The sequence below is a fragment of the Pseudophryne corroboree genome, chromosome 3, assembly GCF_028390025.1.
Source record: "Pseudophryne corroboree isolate aPseCor3 chromosome 3, aPseCor3.hap2, whole genome shotgun sequence".
NCBI lineage: Eukaryota > Metazoa > Chordata > Amphibia > Anura > Myobatrachidae > Pseudophryne > Pseudophryne corroboree.
In genome coordinates, this window is record NC_086446.1 from 44,543,349 (window position 1) to 44,568,356 (window position 25,008).

At 47.9% G+C, this 25,008-nt stretch overlaps 1 protein-coding gene across 1 annotated transcript in view; it reads right to left on the bottom strand.

Annotated features, from left to right (window-relative positions):
• LOC135057136 (uncharacterized) overlaps nucleotides 1–15,432 on the bottom strand; it is a 352,772-nt gene extending 337,340 nt beyond the window's left edge. The window contains exons 1-2 of the mRNA XM_063963032.1: nucleotides 15,312–15,432; nucleotides 12,207–12,344 (exon numbers count right to left, since the gene is read on the bottom strand). The gene's annotated coding sequence lies outside the window, so the exon portion shown is untranslated. The remainder of the gene's footprint in view (nucleotides 1–12,206; nucleotides 12,345–15,311) is intronic.
• Between the last annotated feature and the right edge of the window lie 9,576 nt (nucleotides 15,433–25,008).

Genomic DNA, 25,008 nt, shown 5'->3' on the forward strand with positions numbered 1-25,008 from the left:
CCCAAGAAGTTCCAACATACCGAGTAGAATGGGCCGTAATGTGAGCAGGAGCCGACCGACCAGCCCTCACATAAGCATGTGCAATCACCATTCTAATCCATCTGGCCAAAGTCTGCTTGTGAGCAGGCCAGCCCCGTTTGTGAAATCCAAAGAGTACAAAGAGAGAATCAGATTTCCTAATGGAAGCAGTTCTCTTCACATAGATACGGAGAGCCCGTACCACATCCAAAGACCGCTCTTTGGAAGACAGATCAGGAGAAACAAGTGCCGGAACTACAATCTCCTGGTTAAGGTGGAACGAGGAAACCACCTTAGGTAAATATCCGTAACGAGTCCTCAGAACCGCCCGGTCACGGTGAAATATCAGATATGGGGAACTACAGGACAAGGCTCCCAAGTCCGACACTCTTCTAGCTGAGGCAATAGCCAGCAGAAACACCACCTTAAGGGAAAGCCACTTAAGATCAGCTGAACCAAGAGGTTCAAACGGAGACTCTTGTAACGCCTCCAAAACCACCGACAAGTCCCAAGGAGCCACAGGCGGGACATAGGGAGGTTGGATACGCAACACACCCTGAGTAAAGGTATGCACATCAGGTAAGGTCGCAATTTTTCTCTGAAACCACACCGACAAGGCAGAAATATGAACCTTGAGGGAGGCCAGACGCAGGCCTAAGTCCAGGCCCTGCTGAAGAAAAGCCAACAACTTGGCTATACTAAACTTGGAAGCGTCATAATCGTTAGATGCGCACCAAACAAAGTAAGAATGCCGGACCCTATAGTAAATCCGAGCAGAAGCCGGTTTCCGGGCCCGCAACATAGTTTGAATGACCGCCTCTGAAAACCCTTTAGCCCTTAAGACGGAAGTTTCAAGAGCCACGCCGTCAAAGATAGCCGGGCTAGGTCCTGGTAGACACAGGGGCCCTGAACAAGGAGGTCTGGGCGTTGTGCAAGTAGAATTGGACGCTCTGACGATAGGCCTTGCAGGTCTGAGAACCAGTGCTGTCTGGGCCACGCTGGAGCTATGAGAAGCAGAATTCCTTTTTCTTGCTTGAACTTCCGAATTACCCTGGGCAGGAGTGACACCGGAGGGAACAAGTACGGCAGCCGAAACCTCCACGGCACCGCCAGCGCATACACGAATGCTGCTTGAGGATCCCTTGTCCTTGCTCCGAAGACCGGAACCTTGTGATTGTGTCGAGACGCCATCAGATCTACGTCTGGAAGACCCCACTTTTCCACTAGGAGTTGAAACACTTCTGGATGGAGGCCCCACTCACCGGCATGTACGTCCTGACGACTGAGAAAGTCCGCTTCCCAATTCAGGACTCCCGGAATGAAGATTGTCGATATGGCCGGTAGATGGCGTTCCGCCCAATGCAGAATCCGTGAGACTTCCTTCATTGTCAGACGGCTTCGAGTGCCGCCTTGATGATTTATGTAAGCCACTGTGGTGGCGTTGTCCGACTGCACTTGAACAGGACGGTTCTGAATTAAATGCTGGGCTAGGTTCAATGCATTGAAGACCGCCCGCAATTCCAGAATGTTGAGAGGAGGGACTCCTCCTTGGTCCACTGATCCTGAAGGGAGTGTTGCTCCAGCAACGCGCCCCAACCTCTTAGACTGGCATCTGTCGTCAACAGGACCCAGTTGGATATCCAGAAGGGACGGCCCCTGCACAATTGTTGGTCCTGGAGCCACCAGAGCAGCGACAGACGGACCTGCGGAGTCAATGAGATCATTTGAGACCTGATCCGGTGATGCAGGCCGTCCCACTTGGCTAGAATCAGCCTCTGGAGGGGGCGAGAATGGAATTGAGCATACTCCACCATGTCGAATGCTGATACCATGAGGCCCAGCACCTGCATCGCCGAATGTATCGACACTTGCGGATGAGAAAGGAAGCAACGAATCCTGTCCTGAAGCTTTCTCCTGACACAAGAACAACCTCTGGTTGTGAGTGTCCAATCGCGCTCCCAGATGTACCATGCTCTGAGCAGGGATCAGGGAGGATTTCTTCCAGCTGATGAGCCACCCGTGGGCATGCAGAAACCGGACCGTCATATCTAGATGACGTAGGAGAAGTTCTGGGGAATTTGCCAGGATTAACAAGTCGTCCAGATACGGCAGTATCCTGACCCCTTGACGGCGGAGTACCACCGTCATCACCGCCATGACTTTGGTGAATACTCGCGGAGCCGTTGTTAAACCAAAAGGTAACACCCGAAACTGGTAATGGAGGTTGCCAATAGCAAACCTCAGGTATTGCTGATGTGACGCTGCTATAGGAATATGCAGGTAAGCATCCTGTATGTCCAGGGAGACCATGTAGTCCCCAGGTTCCAAGGCCAGAACTATAGAGCGAAGGGTTTCCATACGGAACTTGGAAACCTTCACAAACCTGTTCAATGCCTTGAGGTTGAGAATGGGCCGGGAGGACCCATTCGGTTTCGGGACTAGAAACAGCGGAGAATAGTACCGCTGGCCCCTCTGCGCAAGAGGCACCTGTACTATGACTCCTGTATCCAGGAGGGTCTGTACCACCGAATGCAGAGTGTTTGCCTTTGTCTGGTCGAACTGGATGTCTGTCTGGCAAAATCGATGAGGGGGTCGGATTTTGAAGGCTATGGCGTAACCCCGAGTGACGACTTCCCTTACCCAGGCATCTGAAGTGGTCTTCAACGATTCCTGGGTATACCCTAGAAGCCGGCCCCACACCCTGGGATCCCCCAGGGGGAGGCCCGCCCCGTCATGCGGCAGGCTTATCGGCCTTGGAAGCTGGCTGACAGGCCGCCCAGGCTCTTTTGGGCTTTGGCTTACCAGGTTTGGAAGGGCGGGCCTGCTTGTTGTACGCCTGACCTTTTACTTTACCTGAAGGACGAAAGGGGCGAAAGGAAGTACCTTTAGCCTTCGACACAGAAGGAGCGGTACTTGGCAGACAGGCAGTTTTGGCAGTAGCCAAGTCAGCCACTATCTTATTTAAGTCCTCCCCAAACAGAATATCTCCCTTGAAAGGGAGTACCTCCAGGGTTTTTCTAGAGTCCAGATACACAGACCAGGATCTCAGCCACAATATCCGGCGAGCCAGGACTGACGTAGTAGAGGCCTTGGCTGCTAGGATACCGGCATCAGAAGCCGCCTCTTTAATATAGCGAGAAGCTGTGACAATATATGACAAGCATTGTCTAGCATGGTAAGAGGAGATTTCAGCTTCTAACGCCAAGGCCCATGCTTCAATAGCCTCTGCAGCCCATGTTGCTGCAATAGTGGGCCTTTGTGCAGCACCCGTGAGGGTGTAAATCGCTTTCAGACAACCCTCCACACGTTTATCCGTAGGCTCCTTTGGAGACGTGACGGTAGTGACAGGTAGAGCTGAGGAAACCACCATCCTAGCCACATGTGAGTCTACTGGAGGAGGCGTTTCCCAATTCTTAGACAGCTCTGGCGCGAGGGGATAGCGAGCCAGCATCTTCTTTTGAGGCACAAACTTCGTACCCGGGTTTTCCCAGGGTTCCTGACGTATATCCACTAGGTGGTCAGAGTGAGGTAAAACTTGTTTAACCACCTTCTGACGCTTGAACCTATCTGGTTTCTTAGGAGGGACGGATAGCTCGGGATCATCCGTAATCTGTAGAATTAACTTAATAGCCTCCAAAAGATCAGGAACATCCACATGTTAACTACCCTCCCCATCAGCCGTATCCGAGTCAGAACCTGTGGGGTCAGTGTAAGTGCCGTCTTCATCAGACGAGGTGTCAGTGACAGCAGTGGATTGTGAGGAGACAAGCGCTCGCTTAGAGGACCCCTTGGACTTAGGCGAGCGATGGCCAGACTTTTTAGTAGTCAGGGACTGGTTCAACTTTTTCAATTGGGCAGATAAATCGTCCGCCCACGGCGGGTTAGCTGCAGGGACCACATACGGTTGTACTGGCATAGGGGGTCCCATAGGGGGTGTTAGTTTATTAACTAGCGTATGTAGAAGCGTGGAAAAAGCGGCCCACGGTGGGTCATTATGTACCTCCATTGCCACAGTCCCACTGGGGGGCAAGGAGCCCCCAGAACCAGGGCCCACAGCTGCTATATTCTCCTCATAGGGATCTGTGGCTTCAGCAACACCGGCAGTGTGTTCAGCCCCAGGACCGTTACCCTCAGAAGCAGACATGATATACTTGCAGTATCAGGTAACACAGTACAATTATCAGCAGCACAATACCTCTTACCCAAACCCCTGCGCAGTGTAGTCAGCACTAGCAGAGATAAAGGAGAGATAAGGTGACTAAAATCACAGAGAAAAATACGTATTAAAGTATATCTTTGTGAAAATCCTATATCAATATAAAACCTGACGCACCCAAGGATCCAGGCCCGAGAGAACACAGACCTGACTGAAGAGTTGAAGACGCGCTCCCACCGGTGCGGACTCCCGCAGGGGAGCCCCAGCGTCATGCGGTGGATTTGGTAGAAGCCGGGGAGGACTTCTGCTCCTGGGAGCCTGCCATAGCCGGCGATCTTTTTCCTCTACCCTTACCTCTTGCCGCAAGGAAAGATGACCCACATCCTTTCCGGAATTTCTGCGACTGAAAGGACTGCATCTGATATGGGGGCGTTTTCTTTTGCTGTGGAGGAACAAAAGGCAGAAAAGAGGACTTACCCATGGTAGCTGTAGAAACCAGGTCCGCGAGGCCTTCACCAAACAAATCTCCACCCTTGTAGGGGAGAGCCTCCATAGCCTTCTTAGAATCAGCATCACCATTCCACTGATGAGTCCACAACGCCCCTCTAGCCGAGACCGTCATGGCATTGGCCCTTGATCCCAAAAGGCCAATATCTCACGACGTCTCTTTTAGATAGACTGCAGCGTCCCTGATATGACCCAGTGTCAAAAGCACGCTATCCCGATCCAGGGTGTCTATATCCGATGACAAGTTATCTGCCCACTTTTCAATCGCGTTACTCACCCACGCCGAAGCCACAGCCGGCCTGAGCAGTGTACCTGTCGTGACATAATTAGATTTCAAGGTAGCTTCCTGCCTCCGATCAGCAGGATCTTTAAGGGTCGCCATTTCAGGAGACGGTAGCGCCACTTTCTTGGACAATCGCGCTAGAGCTTTTTCTACCGTGGGTGTTGCCTCCCACACAACCCTATCCTGAGAAGGAAACGGGTATGCCATAGCAATTCTCCTGGGAATGTGCCACCTCTTGTCCGGCGTTTCCCAGGCTTTTTCAAAAAGGGCATTCAGTTCATGAGAGGGAGGAAACGTTACCTCCGGTTTCTTGCCCTTATACATACAGACCCTTGTCTCAGGGACAGCGGGGTCTTCCGTAATATGCAACACGTCTTTTATAGCCACAATCATGTACTGAATACTCTTAGCCACCTTAGGATGCAACTTTGCATCATTATAGTCGACACTGGAGTCAGAATCCATGTCGGTATCAGTGTCTGCTACCTGGGTACATTAACGTTTTTGGGACCCCGAGAGGGCCTGAGTGTGTGGTACCACGTCTCCCATGGATTGCCTCCATGCCTGGTTCTGAGACTCAGATTTGTCCAATCTCTTATGTAACAAAGCCACACTGCTATTCAACACATTCCACATGTCAACCCAATCAGCAGTCGGCGGTGCCGACAGAGTCACACCTTCATTCTGCTCAGATCTCACACTAACCTCCTCCTGGGAAGAGCATTCAGTTTCTGCCATGTCGACACACACGTACCGACACCCCCAAACACACTGGGCTAAAGGGGACAGACCCACAGTAAGGCCTTTCAGAGAGACAGAGAAGGAGTTTGGCAGCTCACACCCAGCACCTCACCGGTCTGAAAAGCACAATGCCCCAGACCTATCAGCGCTTGTAATATAATACAACCAACACCAAAATTAAGTGCCCCCCCCCCCTTTGTTTTCAACACCCTGTTACAAGTTGTGACAGCAGTGGAAGGGCCAGGAGCAGCGTCTCTGCAGCAAGCTGTGGAGAGAAAATGGAGCTGGTCAGAGCTGAGCAGGAAGCCCCGCCCCATACAAGGCGCGCTTCGGACCCGCTGAGATTATACTGGCAGGGGTCACAAATAATGCCTATGCACCTTAAAATAGCCAGATAGTGTCTAAAAGAGGTTTTTATTGCAGCCCAGGGCGCCTCCCCTGCGCCCTGCACCCATGCAGTGCCTGTGTGAGCCGGAGCAATGACGCAAAGCGCGACCGCTGCGCAGTACCTCAGTAAGACTGAAGCCTTTTGCCGCCTTCCGATGTCTTCTTTGCTTCGGTTACTCACCTGTCTTCGATCTTCTGGCTCTGTGAGGGGGACGGCGGCGCGGCTCCGGGAGCGAGCAGCTAGGCTATACCAAGTGATCAGACCCTCTGGAGCTAATGGTGTCCAGTAGCCTAAGAAGCAGAGCCTATCAGTCTCACAGAAGTAGGTCTGCTTCTCTCCCCTAAGTCCCACGAAGCAGGGAGCCTGTTGCCAGCAGTGCTCCCTGAAAATAATAAAGCGAACAGAAAGTCTTTTTAGAGAAACTCAGTAGAGCTCCCCTAGAGTGTGACCAGTCTCCTCTGAGCACAGAATCTGAGGTCTGGAGGAGGGGCATAGAGGGAGGAGCCAGTTCACACCCATTCAAAGTCTTATAGTGTGACATGTCTCCTGCGGATCCCGTCTATACCCCATGGTCCTTTTTGAGTTCCCAGCATCCTCTAGGACGAAGGAGAAATATATATATATATATAACTCTTCCCTAACCACTGCTCTCGACTCTGTGGCCCCCCTCTCCTCTGTCCCCCTCCGCCGCTCCAAACCCCAACCCTGGCACACCAAACTAACACGTTTCTTACAAAAATGCTCACGCTCCGCTGAACGCTCCTGGAGGAGATCTCACTCTCTGGCGGACTTCCTCCATTTCAAGTTTATTCTCTCCTCCTACAGCTCTGCTCTTTCCCGTGCCAAGCAATCCTTTTTCCAAGCACTCATCTCTTCTCAGTCCTCCTGTCCACGCCGTCTCTTTGAAACTTTCAACACTCTCCTTCGCCCCCCTCCTCCTCCCCTCCCATCCTCCCTCACTGCCACTGACTTTGCCTCCTTCTTCATCTCCAAAATTGAGGATATCCGAACCGACATCTCCCGCCGTCACCCCTCTGCTACCCCCCTGCCCCCTCTATCCCTCCCCTCCACCTATCCCACCCTGTCCTCCTTCCATCCGACTTCAGAAAAGGAAGTCCACTCCCTCATCTTATCCTCCCCCCCCACCACCTGCCTCCTGGACCCCCTCCCTTCCCGTCTTCTCCGCTCCCTCTCCCCCACTGCCTGCTCCCACCTTGCTCACCTCTTTAACCTGTCCCTCTCCACCGGCATCTTCCCCTCACCATTCAAACATGCTCTGGTCTCACCTATTCTCAAAAAACCCAACCTCGACCCCTCATCACCCACTAACTACCGCCCCATCTCTCTTCTCCCTTTCGCCTCCAAATTACTTGAACGACTAGTCTACAAGCGTCTCACAAGCTACCTCTCTGACAACTCCATCCTCGATCCACTACAATCTGGCTTTCGCCCACTCCACTCAACTGAGACTGCCCTGGTGAAAGTCACCAATGACCTGCTTTCGGCCAAATCCAGGGGTCACTTCTCTCTGCTCATTCTTCTGGACCTCTCTGCTGCCTTTGATACCGTAGATCATCCTCTCCTCCTCGGCACACTCCAAAACGCTGGCCTCTCTAGCACCGTCCTTGACTGGTTTTCTTCTTACCTCACTAACCGCTCCTTCTCTGTATCTGCCTCAAGCACCACCTCACACCCTTCCATCCTTCCTGTTGGTGTCCCTCAGGGTTCTGTCCTTGGACCCCTTCTGTTCTCCCTGTATACCTCTTCCCTGGGTGCGCTCATTAACTCATTTGGCCTTCAATACCACCTCTACGCTGATGACACACAACTCTACCTCTCATCTCCTGATCTGTCCCCCTCTGTCCTCTCTCAGGTTTCGAGCTGCCTCTCTGCAATCTCCTCCTGGATGTCTGAACGCTCTCTAAAGCTCAACATGGACAAAACGGAACTCATCATCTTCCCCCCATCCAGAGCAACACCCCCGACCAATATCTCTATCATTGTTGACAACATCACCATCTCCCCCGTTCCCCAACTCCGCTGCCTTGGCGTCACTCTCGACTCCTCCCTCTCCTTTGCACCCCACATCCAATCTCTGGCACAATCCTGTCGTTTCCAGCTACGCAACATTGCTCGTATCAGGCCATATCTCTCCCAGAGTGCAACTAAACTCATCATCCACTCACTGGTAATCTCACGACTTGACTACTGCAATGTCCTCCTCACTGGCCTCGCTTGCTCCCATCTTGCTCCCCTCCAATCTGTCCTGAACTCCGCAGCTAGGCTTATCTTCCTCTCACGCCGCACCACATCTGCCACTCCCCTTCAACAAAATCTACACTGGCTCCCATTCCCCTACAGAATCCTCTTCAAACTCCTCACCCTTACATACAAGGCCATCTCTATCTCCACTGCTCCCTACATCTCCAACCTCCTTTCCCTTCATACTCCCTCCCGCCCCCTACGGTCGACTAACGACCGTCGCCTCGCCACCGCCCTGGTCACTGCTTCCCATGCACGAGTTCAGGATTTTGCCCGTGCTGCACCCCTTCAGTGGAACGCACTCCCCCGCTCCATTAGACTCTCCCCAACCTTGCAAAGCTTTAAACGGGCACTAAAAACCCACCTATTCATCAAAGCGTACCCTTCCGATGCATAACCCAGAACTGAAGCCGCGCCTCCACCCCCCCTACCTCAGGCCGTGAACATCTCCGCTTTGCTTGCATACTGCTATCAGGCTACCTTCCACTTGCCTGCACCTCTTGTCATCTGTCTGTTGCCCCTCCCCAATAGATTGTTAGCTCTTCAGAGCAGGGCCCTCTTTCCTCTTGTTATCTAAGCCCTCGTCTCAGCATATTTCACTCACAGCTCTCCCCTACTCAACGACCATCTTTATCCTGCTGGTAAAGGCTCATCTCCATCTATAACCACCAGCCTCTAGTAGTACGATGAGCACTCCATCAATACTTACATCTTAGCTGTATTATGTCCTGAGAATATGTGGTGCTCTATGTTACCTGTATTTCTGTTATTTATTTACTGTAATGCAATGTTTTGTCCCCTGTACTGTCCTTTGTACGGCGCTGCGAAACACATGTGGCGCCTTATAAATAAAATGTAATAATAATAATAATAATAATAATAATATATATATATATATATATATATATATATATATATATATATATATATATATATATACACATACACATATATATATACACATACACATATATACATACACTGCTCAAAAAAATAAAGGGAACACTGAAATAACACATCCTAGATCTGAATGAATGAAATATTCTTATTAAATACTTTGTTCTTTACATAGTTGAATGTGCTGACAACAAAATCACACAAAAATTATCAATGGAAATCAAATTTATTAACCCATGGAGGTCTGGATTTGAAGTCACACTCAAAATTAAAGTGGAAAAACACACTACAGGCTGATCCAACTTTGATGTAATGTCCTTAAAACAAGTCAAAATGAGGCTCAGTAGTGTGTGTGGCCTCCACTTGCCTGTATGACCTCCCTACAACGCCTGGGCATGCTCCTGATGAGGTGACGGATGGTCTCCTGAGGGATCTCCTCCCAGACCTGGACTAAAGCATCCGCCAACTCCTGGACAGTCTGTGGTGCAACGTGGCGTTGGTGGATGAAGCGAGACATGATGTCCCAGATGTGCTCAATTGGATTCAGGTCTGGGGAACGGGCAGGCCAGTGCATAGCATCAATGCCTTCGTCTTGCAGGAACTGCTGACACACTCCAGCCACATGAGGTCTAGCATTGTCTTGCATTAGGAGGAACCCAGGGCCAACCGCACCAGCATATGGTCTGAGGATCTCATCTTGGTACCTAATGGCAGTCAGGCTACCTCTGGCGAGCACATGGAGGGCTGTGCGGCCCCCCAAAGAAATGCCACCCCACACCATTACTGACCCACTGCCAAACCGGTCATGCTGGAGGATGTTGCAGGCAGAACGTTCTCCTTGGCGTCTCCAGACTCTGTCACGTCTGTCACATGTGCTCAGTGAGAACCTGCTTTCATCTGTGAAGAGCACAGGGCGCCAGTGGCGATTTTGCCAATCTTGGTGTTCTCTGGCAAATGCCAAACGTCCTGCACGTTGTTGGGCTGTAAGCAAAACCAACACCTGTGGACGTCGGGCCCTCATACCACCCTCATGGAGTCTGTTTCTGATCGTTTGAGTAGACACATGCACATTTGTGGCTTGCTGGAGGTCATTTTGCAGGGCTCTGGCAGTGCTCCTCCTGTTCCTCCTTGCACAAAGGCGGAGGTAGCGGTCCTGCTGCTGGGTTGTTTCCCTCCTACGGCCTCCTCCACATCTCCTGATGTACTGGCCTGTCTCCTGGTAGCACCTCCATGCTCTGAACACTACGCTGACAGACACAGCAAACCTTCTTGCCACAGCTCGCATTGATGTGCCATCCTGGATGAGCTGCACTACCTGAGCCACTTGTGTGGGTTGTAGACTCCGTCTCATGCTACCACTAGAGTGAAAGCACCGTCAGCTTTCAAAAGTGACCAAAACATCAGCCAGAAAGCATAGGAGCTGAGAAGTGGTCTGTGGTCACCACCTGCAGAACAACTCCTTTATTGGGGGTGTCTTGCTAATTACCTATAATTTCCACCTGTTGTCTTTTCCATTTGCACAACAGCATGTGAAATTGATTGTCAATCAGTGTTGCTTCCTAAGTGGACAGTTTGATTTCACAGAAGTGTGATTGACTTGGAGTTACATTGTGTTGTTTAAGTGTTCCCTTTATTTTTTTGAGCAGTGTATATATATATATATATATATATATATATATATAGAATGAAGAATAAGGGCGGCACTCACGCAGACTGGTGCAGGTGTAGAAAAGGTCAGTTTATTGTTCCGACATGTTTCGGGGACTAGCCCCGTCCTCAGGGCCTTAACAACCCAAACTGAACATTGGACAGACATATATACCCTACCCAAAACAAACAATCATGATAAAATGCCACTCACCTGCTCCACGGCGCCATCCGGACGCCGAACAGTGCTGTCACGTCGCTCACCCCTGGCGTCATCCAGCAGCGCTGCGTCTCCATCACCTAGGTAACCAGGTATACTATTTATATATTGTCCAGGTATTTCATTACTCATTATCATTGGTTTAGTCTCTTGCGAATTAATGATGGATACACAGGCCAGAGTAGGACAATTGTAGTATATGTTATTTTGATATAGTCATATTAATATCTTGATATGTGTCTAGTATTCAACTGAGATGCACTATGTATTGCCAATCAAGGTGGTAGGGTCGTAATGCTCTGTACATATGCACTTATTGTATGTTTATGTCTTTGTTGTCTTTGCACTGCAAAGCGCCGCCGGATGACATCACGGGCCGTCAGCGTGGGATCACCGAGTATCCCCCGGTGCCCAGCGTGAGTAGCGTCTGGTTACCTAGGTGATGGAGACGCGGCGCTGCTGGATGACGCCAGGGGTGAGCGACGTGACAGCACTGTTCGGCGTCCGGACGACAGGATGGCGCCGTGGAGCAGGTGAGTGGCATTTTATCATGATTGTTTGTTTTGGGTAGGGTATATATGTCTGTTCAATGTTCAGTTTGGGTTGTTAAGGCCCTGAGGACGGGGCTAGTCCCCGAAACATGTCGGAACAATAAACTGACCTTTTCTACACCTGCACCAGTCAGCGTGAGTGCCGCCCTTATTCTTCATTCTATTTACTGAGGAGATATACCTCTGGGAGGGCACCGCAGCATCTTAAACCCATACAAGAAGAGTGCCAGGATCTTCTGCATGTGTATATATATATATATATATATATATATATATATATATATATATATATATATATATATATATATATATATATATATATATATATACACACACACAACGGTGGTCCGGCTCTCCATATCCGAGTATTTCCAGCCCGGGTGCCCCCACACCTCTCACAATAGCACTGTCTCCACATGTGGCACTCCTGAGCATTAAGTGATAAGTTCTATACAGGCAATTAGGGTAACGTTTCAGTGCCCCCTTTATTAAATCGGCACTTTCATCAGACAAATGAATACAGAATAAAATCTTACCTAAATAAGTGCTCCCATCACCAAGACGCCAATCACCGGAAGCCAGACAATCCAGCACACCCGGTCTCATCAAAAGTGACGTGATTCCCAGACACGCCTCACTCGGACGCTCCGGTCTCAAAGTCACCACCCAGTGAACTAATAAAAACAATACAAAGTGCAAAACATAGTGTAGGCTTCACAATTCCTTACAAATTTCATACTTGTATCAGTAATGATAATACAAAATCCAACATATGGCAATTATCACTAATTTCATTATTAAAATAGAGACTTAATTCAACAATAAGCCAAACTTCTAGCTATGTAGTAAATGCAGAAAATACTATATAATACCTGAAATCATCCAATCCTATTATCCTGCAGTAACAATAATATTTGAAATATATATTATAAGAAACAATTCAGGCCCAGCTGTTCGTTTAACCCCTTGGGACTAAGCGTGTCTAACCTGAATATCCACTCTGACTCACGTTGAAGTAGTTTGAGTGATCTGTTGCCCCCCCGTATCATCGGGGGTACATGATCGATCATACGATAACGTAAGGTGCTCAATGGATGTGCTGCCATAGAAAAATGACGGGCAACAGGCTGCTCACTGCCCCCTTTATCAGGAGTGCCGCACGTGGAGACAGTGCTATATATATATATATATATATATATATATATATAAAACAATGCACAGTAAACACTGGATGTATATCACAGAATACTTGTACTAAATATTCATATAGTTATGCACTTGTTCTTAACTAACGCTGTCTAAACGACACGTAGAATACTTAAGTGTCCTGTAAATGCACAGCGCTGATGATACAGGTGGCTTTACAGAGGAGACAGTACCCAGCAGTCCCAGGAGCAGCGCAGCTCTGTGAAATGGCGCCCAAGCGCTGACAGGGAGTGAGGGAGAGAGAGAGAGCTGCAGCTCCAGGACGGGAACATCTGCTGTAGACGGCACCTGGGGAGTTGGGGGAGGGGCTACAGGACAGCGCCTTATCCCCTATGCTGGACTTCACCACCGGGTACTATGGAGCCTATGGAAAACGGATTTTAGTCAATCCAACCTGTGCTCCCTGCCCTGGTGGATATAGTGGGGTCCCTGTATGGCCACAGTGTCCACGGCAGCAGCGCGGTTCGTCTCCGGAGACCGCGTCCCGGATCGCGATTTCGGCGGGTCCCGCCTGGGGGACCCTCTGACCTCCTCCCTGAACGTGCGGCCACGCGATCCCGGAGAGCAGCGAAGGTGTGTCTGCCTGATGAAGCCGGAGCGCCTCCGCTGTAAGTACCCGGCAACCAGGGCGCAGGAGTATACAGCGCCGCTGGGGGAGGTGAGGGAGCCGCAGCACGATATGTCAGACTGACATATAGCACCAAGTGCCTATGCTGCGGCCCTTGAAGTCTTCTTTCTTCAGTAAAGCTTTTTCAGGGCTGCCTCCCTGTTAGCTGCCTGCACTGCAGGCACCAACTTACAAACTGAGCTCCTGTGCCTGGAGGCGGAGATATAGAGGAGGCGGTGCAATGCATCCTGGGAACAGTCAAAGCTTTAGCCCACAGGTTCTCAAACTCGGTCCTCAGGACCCCACACGGTGCATGTTTTGCAGGTCTCCTCACAGAATCCCAAGTGAAATAATTAGCATCTCCTGTGAACCTTTTAAAATGTGTCAGTGAGTGATTAATACACCTGTGCACCTGCTAGGGGACCTGGAAAACATGCACTGTGTGGGGTCCTGTGGACCGAGTTTGAGAACCTGTGCTTTAGCCTGTTTGTCCCTTGGATAAAAATCCAAGTCTACACCCCGATGTTATTCCCTGTGGAATACCAGTGTACCCCGCTGCAGAAACATACTTATACCCATTTTATGTAGCTTCCTATCATGTTTTCATATTATATTTTTTTTAAACTGCATATAGCAGCCATTTGACCTAATTTAATACATCAAAAAGTTTTATTATGGCCACTAATTGACTTCTATAATGTTTTCTTATATTAGTTTGTATTTTTTGGGGGTACAGGCAGATTTCGTTATTTTCTCCTATACTTATCTCCGTTTTTGCCGGTTACAATTATCGCGCGAATGCCGTAATTGCCATTTTGGAATTGGATAGGTGCGATAAACGGTAGCATACAGGCTGCTATAAGTGGTTTTTTTGGCTATAGATGAGATAACCTTAGCCGCGATTGCAGATCACTTTATTGCGGCTAATTGGATACCCAACCATACTCTGCTCCACATCTTTAATAGTCACATGCTAATAGAGCCTGCCAACATGAATGATCATGATAACAGTACACCATAGGCTGCTCTCCCTGTATATTAATAATAAACACTATAATAAATAATACTAACAAAACATATCAGTGTGTGCCAGCAACTGTGTTATTCCCCCTCATATAATCACTGTACAGTCCCCTCTCCCCTATATAATAATACCACATATCAGTGTGTGCCGGAAGCTGTGTTATTCCTCCTCATATATCACTGTACAGTCCCCTCTCCCCTATATAATAATACCACATATCAGTGTGTGCCGGGAGATGTGTTATTCCCCTCATATATCACTGTACGGTCCCCTCTACCCTATATAATAATAATACCACATATCAGTGTGTGCCGGGAGCTGTGTTATTCCCCTCATATATCACTGTACGGTCCCCTCTCCCCTATATAATAATACCACATATCAGTGTGTACCGGGAGCTGTGTTATTCCCCTCATATATCACTGTACGGTCCCCTCTCCCCTATATAATAATAATACCACATATCAGTGTGTGTCGGGAGCTGTGTTATTCCCCCTCATATATCACTGTACGGTCCCCTCTCCCCTATATAATAATAATACCACATATCAGTGTGTGCCGGGAGCTGTGTTATTCCCCTCATATATCACTGTACGGTCCCCTCTCCCCTATATAATAATACCACATATCAGTGTGTGCCGGGAGCTGTGTTATTCCCCCTCATATATGACTGTACGGTCCCCTCTCCCCTATATAATAATACCACATATCAGTGTGTGCCGGGGGCTGTGTTATTCCCCCTCATATATCACTGTACGGTCCCCTCTCCCCTATATAATAATAATATCAAATAGAATAATTTACCTCTTGAGGATCTCCAAAACGGCGCCTGAGGACTCCCTAACTCCGCCCCCTCTTCTGCGTCACTCCTTGTGGCTCTGACAACCTATCACGTATAAGAGTGTGCGAGGGATTGGATTGATTGGAGAGGTGGATGGTGGTGTGTGAAGTAATGTGTTCTCTGTGTATCTATTTGTAGGGGATGTGGTAATGATCACTCGATGTAAATGAAATATAGGATTTTATTTGGATGTAATAGGATTAATATTCCCTCACAACCCAAAATAGTATACAAGAAAGCCCCAGATCTCAAGGACAAACTTGTACACAACCACATTCCACCAACCAGACCACAACAGACAAAATTACACGGCACAGGGAAGAGGCAGGGATTCCATTATTGTGGATCATGTCTAGGTTGTAGAACATCCAACTCAAGATCAACTAAAGGAACCACTGAGTTCACATCGAACACCACAGGTCAGAAATACACCATTAGGGAAGAAATCTCCTGCCACACAAAAGGGGTTATATATCTGATCACATGCCCGTGCGGACTACAATATGTCGGGCGTACCATTAGAACACTTAAGATCAGGATCTCTGAACACATCCACAACATAAAGAAAGGCTATGAACAACACAGCGTCTCACAACATTTCAAGGAGACACACATGCAGGACCCATCCAAAATACAATTCATAGCAATACAACAGGTTACTAACAACTGGCGAGGGGGGGATTATGTGAAAAAAATCAATAGAGAAGAACTCAGGTGGATCTTCAATCTAAAGACACTCGCACCACGAGGCCTTAATATAGAGTACAACACGACCACTGCCATGTAAATCACAGCTACAGCAAAAATAATGTACCTGCAATCCTATCCCCACCTGCCCTTTCATCCCCCCCCCCACACTCGCTCATCCTCAATGTTCATATTAACAAAATCTAGCTAGGTACTGCTGACACTTTTGGTGCAGCATACAATACACGCACCAGAACAATTTACTAGAATCAGCAACAGCCATTTAGTACAAGCTGATCCCACATCCCCCCATTTGAGACCTTCTGCACCACTTCCCTCCCCAATATGGGCCAGTCATCGACACATACCACCATATCACCCTGGTCCGCAATCATCAGTAAAGGACATATACGGCCACACAATAACAACACACATGCAATATATTAACAAATATCCAACCATGTTCACAGTACCATTAACTGTGACAATTACGACCACACAATAACAACACACATGCATTATATTAACAAATATCCATTCATGTTCACAGTACCATCAACTGTGACAATTCCTTCTATCACAATATAGAAAATATTCACAGTATCACTAACGGTGACAATTTCTTTATATCACAACAAAAAACATTCAGTATCTCCCCTCCAACAGTACATTTTTTGGTACACAACCTTCTTCCACCATGCAGGTTAACACACATCAACATAAATACAAGGTTTCCTATGTAAAGGATATCCGATTAACACCCAATTCATGTACACAATCAAAACAGTCACACATCCAATCACTGACACCTAATCTGGATGATTGACATGTCCGCCTCCCAATCAGAATAGAGATTGGGACACCGAGGAAGGACCAATCAGGAAAGCGATCACAGCATAAATAAGCCACTGAACACCATATGGGTAACCCTAGAAAAAGGCATCAGTGCTGAAACGCGTTGGGACCCACAGACTTTACTACCGACATTGCCACATACATTCTCCTCTCTCCGGCTGGAGAAGGAGACGCTTCCGCACACATCGCGCTCACGTGACCCGGCACGTGACGCGCGAACCAGGAAGTCAGAGGACGGGACGGGAGTTTAGGAGACCGGCATTTACAGACAAGGTGCGCGGCTTCTGAGACACGGAGGACACCCAGAGAGGATACATCGAGGAACACAGGCTTGAGGACGGCTAAGAACTGGTCACCGGCGGCAGGTAGCACCTGCCCCCGGCGGTAAGTTTCATTACACAGTATATGACCACGCCACTCGTTGCCACACACGGAAGGGTCTGACAGGCGGGACGCCGCACTAGTCACACCATAAACTTAACCACAAACCTAACAATAGACACAGCATCAGAGGATACATAGGACCATCCACACCTATGGTAAAGGTGGCCCCTAGGGCATACCTAACATTTACCTGAGCTGTAGCTCCATCAGTATACCAATAGGAGGGTATACTCAGAGAAAGGGTAGTCTGCAAGACACACCTGATAAGTGGTGAACCAACCTGGGACATTCATTATTGACTATGGAATATTAATCCTATTACATCCAAATAAAATCCTATATTTCATTTACATCGAGTGATCATTACCACATCCCCTACAAATAGATACACAGAGAACACATTACTTCACACACCACCATCCACCTCTCCAATCAATCCAATCCCTCGCACACCCTTTAGAGCGCGCTGACCACCACGAAATACGCAATTGTAACAGGAGGTGGGACACCTCCAGGTCAGCTGCACACTCAGCCACCATCCCCCAATGTGAGCGCAGCCTTCAACCATATTTTATCACGTATAAGAGCCTACAAGAAAATGGCCGCCACACAAATGAGGACACTGATAGTAACTTTTATTTTTATTACTCTAGTGATGACCTGTAATAGCTGCCGCTATCTACATGACGTCCTGAGTATTATCTGCCGCCTGATTGGCTTCTCGGTGCGTCAATCACAGCACTGAACGGAATGGGGCGGTAGCTGTATCCATAGTAAGAGTGGGTGGGAGGAGCCGGAGACCGCTGTGAGATGCGATTGGCTGATGTGGGGTGAGCGGGAGGGGACAGCTGCGGGGTGGGCGTGTCAGTAGGATAATAGGAGGTAGAGCAGCAGGGACAGTAACCATGGCTACAGAGACGCTGAGGAGGCCCCGCCCCTCCCCACAGTAACACTGGCTGTCATGTGACTAATGAGGGATATATAATAATCTCCTGACTGTATTAGTAACAGGTACTAATGTGCTGCTCTGTCCCCCCGGGGCAGTGTCCTGTGTTATTATATATCAGCTATGGCTTATACTGCAGCCAGTGGTGTCACCTTACTGAGCCGCAGGGGGAGCGGCCTGTGGTGTCACCTTACTGTACCGCAGGAGGAGCGGACTTTGGTGTCACCTTACTGTACCACAGGGGGAGCGACCTGTTGGGTCACCTTACTGTACCGCAGGGAGAGCGGACTGTGGAGTCACCTTACTGTACCGCAGGGGGAGCAGACTGTGGTTTCACCTTAATATACTGCAGGAGGAGCGGCCTGTGGTGTCACCTTACTGTACCGCAGGGGGAGCAGCCTGTGGTGTCATCTCACTGTACCGCAGGGGGAGCGGCCTGTGGTGTCACCTTACTGTACCACAGGGGGAGCGACCTGTGGTGTCACCGTACCGCAGGGAGAGCGGACTGTGGAGTCACCTTACTGTACCGCAGGGGGAGCAGACTGTGGTTTCACCTTAACATACTGCAGGGGGAGCGGCCTGTGGTGTCACCTTACTGTACCGCAGGGGGAGCGGCCTGTGGTGTCATCTCACTGTACCGCAGGGGGAGCGGCCTGTGGTGTCACCTTACTGTACCGCAGGGGGAGCTGCCCGTGCTGTTACCTCACTGTACCGCAGGGGGAGCGGCCTGTGGTGTCATCTCACTGTACCGCATGGGGAGCGGCCTGTGGTGTCACCTTACTGTACCGCAGGGGAAGCGGCCCGTGGTGTTACCTCACTGTACCGCAGGGGGAGCAGCCTGTGGTGTCACCTTACTGTACCACAGGGGGAGCAGCAGGGGGAGCTGTCTGTCGTGTCATATTAATATTCTGCAGCGGGAGCAGCCTGAAGTTATAACTATATACATATATATATATCATACTTGCCTACTTTTGAAAAAGCATTTCAGGGAGATTGTGAAATTAACACCTATAAGCGCGGACGTGTACTGCTGCATCTGGGAGGCGTGTCATGAAAATGACTTGCATCAAAACGGAAATGAGCCCCAAAGTTAGTATACTGTATACACATATACTGTAAGTGGCCATGAGAAACCTTATTTAAAATGAATGTAGCCATAGGGATCATTGTGTCTTATAACCAATACAGGGAAATGGCGCTGATGATCCCATTTGAATGTATATATCTCTAATTGATCTTTTCCCCAAGAATGTAACAGCTATATAATGGGGGTAATGTAATATCAGGGAGATTGCTGGTCTATTCAGGGAGTCAGGGAGATTGCTGCTATTTCAGGGAGTCTCCTGCAAAATGAGGGAGTGTAGGCAACTCTGATATATATATATTTACACATATATACACATATATTAAAGTGGTCTTATATTTAAAAAGAAATAATGATTTTTTTTTTGTTATTGTTTAATAACTAGTTGTATTGTTATTACACATAAAGATTTATCTGTGCAATCTGTCTGGTGGGACAAAAAAATCCGGTAATGTATGTATAGCATGAGGTTCGCGTACAACTGTGAATCAGGCCAATGTTCCCTACCACATGCACACACAATAGTTACGGGAAATAAAAATTGGTTGCAAAACAATCTATCGTAAGCTGTCTAATTACATTTTGGTAAATGTACCTGGAGGAGCTAAAGGCAGTTATCCAATTAAGTAATCTGCTATATAAGATGGAGGATGAGAATCAATGTATCCACAATTCCCTGAGGAAGTCTCAAACCAGACGAAACGTATCGGAAAAGGAGGATAGAACATGGTTATGTGACAGGAAGTAGGATCAGGTAAAACAGACTCGTCCTGATGCTTTCTGCACCTACAAGGAAAAGCTGGTCTCTCCATAAGACATGCACCACTAAGTGAGCGGTCACAGGGCTGGGAAGGCTGACCACCAGCACAGCAGTGAGCACTCTCCGTTATTAAAGGGAAACAATCTCCACTACTACTGACGAATAAGCAGAAGTCCCATAAGAGAAGCGATTGCAGAAGGTTTTAGCCCAGGAGAATCTATTACATAAGCAGCGTAATTCCTTTGTACACATGAATGGAGGCCCTATCTCCCTCAGAGCTCTTAGTGATTCTAGATACTGGTAGAAGGATATAGGACCTGCCCCACCTCCAACTCTATCCACCAGCAGCCCACCCACAAGCCATTCTATGCTGACCCACGTCCCTCTCCACCTCCAGCCATCTTTGTAATTCCATCTGGAGCACAACATCAATGATCCCGCCCTAGATCTCTCCCTCTTTACCTCCATCCACCTCTGCAAATCCATCTGGCTATGTCCGCCTCCCCTCTTTCTCTCCTCACTTCCATTTTTTGTCTGAGAACACCAACAGCAATGGTGAGACGTGCTACACAGTTCCTGTCACTTCTGGGTTGGTTTGTGTTCCCAGACTGAGGTTCTACAGTAGAAGCTGGGGTAGAGGCTGTGTTCAGGAAACTTGATGGCCTGATGAAGTTTCTATGCATAGAAGGTGGACGTGAGTAGTGAGGATAATTCAGAAGGTAGGTGTGATAACCCCATAAGGACCCCCAATTCTGGACTTACAATTGCTGCCCTGTGTTTTGAGTGCTTCAGGGGCTGCAGGCTTTAACTTGCCCACTTACTATTCATGTGCATTACAGCTGAGACTGGTGTATGCATAACGGCCGAGTCGAGTTCTGGGCAGAGTGGCTGTGGAGGACCAGACCGGGGACCTGCCGATCATCAAAGGTACAGCGGGAGAGGGGGGGGGGGGGGGGGTGCTGCATTGGAGCTTACAACCCTGTGCCACCAATGTCAAGTTCCAGACAGGGTTTTAGAGGCTGAGGCGTGATCATAGTGATGCAGATCCACATAGTCTCTCCAGAGGGAGACACTGAGCTGTGCTGCCAGCCAACGTTAGCCAGTCCAAACAGCTCCAGTCAGTAGGATGAAAAAACATATAGAGTTCGCACAGTGAGGGAGCCGTGACAAGCATTCAGAAAGTCAACCGTGAGTCCTAAACCATTGACACGTCCCACTACTCACAGACAGGGTTCCTATTGACATACCTCCGACCCCATCTGTCTCCCTGAAATACTGACAACTAACCAGTTTTCCAGTCTGTGCAATTGGCTACTACACATTGTATGTGCTTCAACACCCCCACTTTGTGATCAAACATGGTATCATTGTAACATTTTCCCATTTTCACTTCTAAGTTTTAATAAAAAACAATCCTCCACACCTCTTCAATATATGTGCACCAATGCTAGCTGGACAGTGAAGTAGAGACATTACTCAAGGACACACAAAGAGGGACATTGTGTTTCTTATTGTTTACTTAAAGAAAAGTATTACATCTGAACAGTATCTGTTACTTTGTGGAGCAGGACCACTGATGAACATGGTGATAAGGATCACTTAGTTTATAGAAACTACACCAAGATTTGCCCTCCTGCCAATTAAGTGGTGGTTAAAACACAACCCTGATTCCTCCCTTTACCAAGAGAGATAGAGTTTTATTGTGGACCATATTATGTAGTTGCTTTGAATATTTCACAAATACTTTTTATTTTATTATTGTATGGGGAGGGTGAGAGATCTTTATTTCATGGTAGCGGTTTGAGTTATCTCACCTGTCTCAACGACCTATGTTGTTCATAAACATCAGTTTTCAAAAATGGCGCTTCATTAGTTCGGAGGGTTGTATTCTTTACTAGTAAAAAACTGGAATGGTGATAAGTCTTGTGGTGGTTTCTATGTTTTTAGATTTCCAAGGGGGTTTCAACAATTTAGCAAATCCTGTGGTTTATAATCCGCTACAAAAACTCCAGGAAACCCATAAATGTAGCAAATTTCCTCCTTGGAGAGTTCCCAGCATGGGTGCAAACAGCGAGCCTTTGTATACAGCGCATTTTTGCGTATCTTGTCCTATTCTGGGTCAGACTGAGCTCGTACCCATCTGTCTTTCTGTGAAATTGGGCATTCCGGGGCAGGAATTGGGTGGTAACAATGTGATTGGCTGAACTGCCTTGACTTAGCGAATGTCATGATTAGGTATAAGAAGGTCCATGCTAGTCTGAGCTGTGCATACAGGCATAGCCAGATTAGGGGGGGTTGTAGGGCATACAGTACCCCGGGCCCCCCTTTGTTAGGGGGCCCCCAGCCAGAGCACACCGACATTGCTAGCTTTCCCTCTCACGCAGTAGCAGATCCAGACAGCCAGAAGGCGAGCAGGGCAGTATAGAATGCGTGCAGTGTAGTATGCATTGCAGGCAGAGTATCAGGTTTTATGAGCTACCGATTGATCGTTCGGACCAGAGGAGAGATAGGAGGGTGAAGAGAGCTGTAAGTGACACAGGGATCCCATCTTCTCCTCCTCCCTGCCTGGGTGTCTGGCTCCTATGTAACCTGTTCTCTAATGAGGGTCTAGAGAGAGAGAGACACACACACACATGCAGAGTCCTCCTGAATCCTGTACCAGTTTGTAAGTAGTACAGAGGCTGCTGCTGCTATTCTTGCATGTGACAAGATAAACTATAGATTTTTTTTTCTATGTGTATTTTAAGGTTGTTTAAGTTGTCTTTGTTCCACTACAAGAAAACTTTTTAAAATAGTTGTCTCTCAATAAGGTGGAGCTATAAACAGTACCCAGGCATTATTCAACTATTAGTTTAAATCTAATATACCCCATTGGATTAAATGTAATATACACAAGCCATACATCCTAACATGACCCAGTCCTGGAGGGATAACATGCGATCTTAAATTATAATTGCAATCACCTGTGTTGAAGTACCTTTATTATCTATGAAATAGTTCAACCCAAGTGACACCAATCATATATTAAGAAGAAAGTTCAGGTAGAGAGCATTTTGCCCCTCCTGGAATGGGTCATGTTGGGGGGTATGCACAATCTAACATACACTCCCCTGCCTTCCACCGGGGGCCCCCTTCTCTTAAGTGCCCCGGGCACCCCCAAGGCTTAATCTGGCCCTGCGTACAGGGAAGGGAACATAGTAACATAGTAAATGAGGATGAAAAAAGACAAAAAGTCTATCGAGTTCAACCTGTATTATAATTCTTACACTACTGAGTATATAACTTGTTAACTATAATAACCCAGATGAAGTTATATTTATAGGTCTAAATAACAGCTATATTTCATGCTTTTTCTAACATTCTCTTCCTTTAAATGCTATATCCTTGGATATTTTGTTCAGCTAGGAATTTATCTAATCCATTTATAAACATATTAACTGAGTCCGCCATTACTACCTCCTCTGGCAGAGAATTCCAAATTTTTACTGCCCTTTTTTTACCCCCATTTTCTTCGTTCAGTTTGATACTTTCTCTCCTCCAACCTCAGAGGGTGCCCACGTGTCCTGTGTAGAGCCTTTGCGATAAACAAATTGCCTGATAGATCTTTGTATAGTCCCTTTATATATTTGTAAATATGAATAATGTCTCCTCTTTTCCAGTGTAAACATACCCAACCTTGTAAGTCTTTCCTCATGGTCCAGTGCCACTAACCCCTTAATCAGTTTGGTGGCACACCTCTGAACCCTTTTGAGTTCCAAGATATCTTTTTTATAGTGCAGTGCCCAGAACTGTACACAATATTCCAGGTGTGGCCGCACCAGTGATTTATACAGTGGCAGGATTACACTCTCATCCCATGTCTCCGTTCCCCGTTTTATGCATGCTAACACCTTATTAGCTTTTGTTGCTGCATTGTGACATTGCGTACTGCTACTAAGTCTACTATCGATGAGCACCCCCAAATCCTTTTCAACTACCGTTATCCCTACATTTTCCTCATTTCATTTATAAGCTGCCCGATTGTTCTTAGTCCCAAAGTGCATAACTGTACATTTTTCTATATTGAACCTCATTCTCCATTTGTCTACCCAGACCTCCAGTCTAGATAAATCATTCCGCAGAGACTCAACATCCTTGTCTGAATTAATGACTCTACACAAGAGTCTGTGACAGATCTCTTGGACCTAGGGGCTAATTCAGACCTGATCACTAGGCTGCATTTTCGTATAGCAGGCGATCAGGTCTAAACTGCGTATGCACCGCAATGCGCAGGTGCGGCGCACGGATACAGAGCGGAACACCGCTCAGCGATGGGATTGTGCGAAGAATCCATTCGCACGGGCAGTCGCAAGGAGATTGACAGGAAGAAGGCGTTTGTGGGTGTCAACTGACCTTTTTCTGGGAGTGTTTGGAAAAACGCAGGCATGACCAAGCGTTTGCAGGGCGGGTGTCTGACGTCAATTCCGGTCCCGGACAGGCTGAAGTGATTGCAGCGGCTGAGTCAGTCCTGGGTTACTCAGAGACTGCACAAAATCTGTTTGTACCGCTCAGCTACACATGTGATCGCACACTTGCCCTGTAGGCGGCGACTATGTGAACGTAGGACTGCAAAAAAGCCCTAGCTAGTGATCATGTCTGAATTAGCACCCTAGTGTGCAGCTGGTTTAAATGGTTATACTAATTATGGCATAACATCACTGACCGGTACAGCTTTACGCTTGCAGACATAAGAACCCCCCGCATTAGACTTACAGGTCTATAAGCAGAAAATTCGGCCACTTTAGATGTTACTATGAACTAATATCCATAACTCAGAAAGAGGATGTAAAACACTGCAACACAGCAAACTGACTTCCGGAGAGCTTCACTTCCCAGCTGATGTGCCGGCATTGTCCATGGACCATATATCAGCAATAACATTAAAACCACTGACAGGTGAAGTGA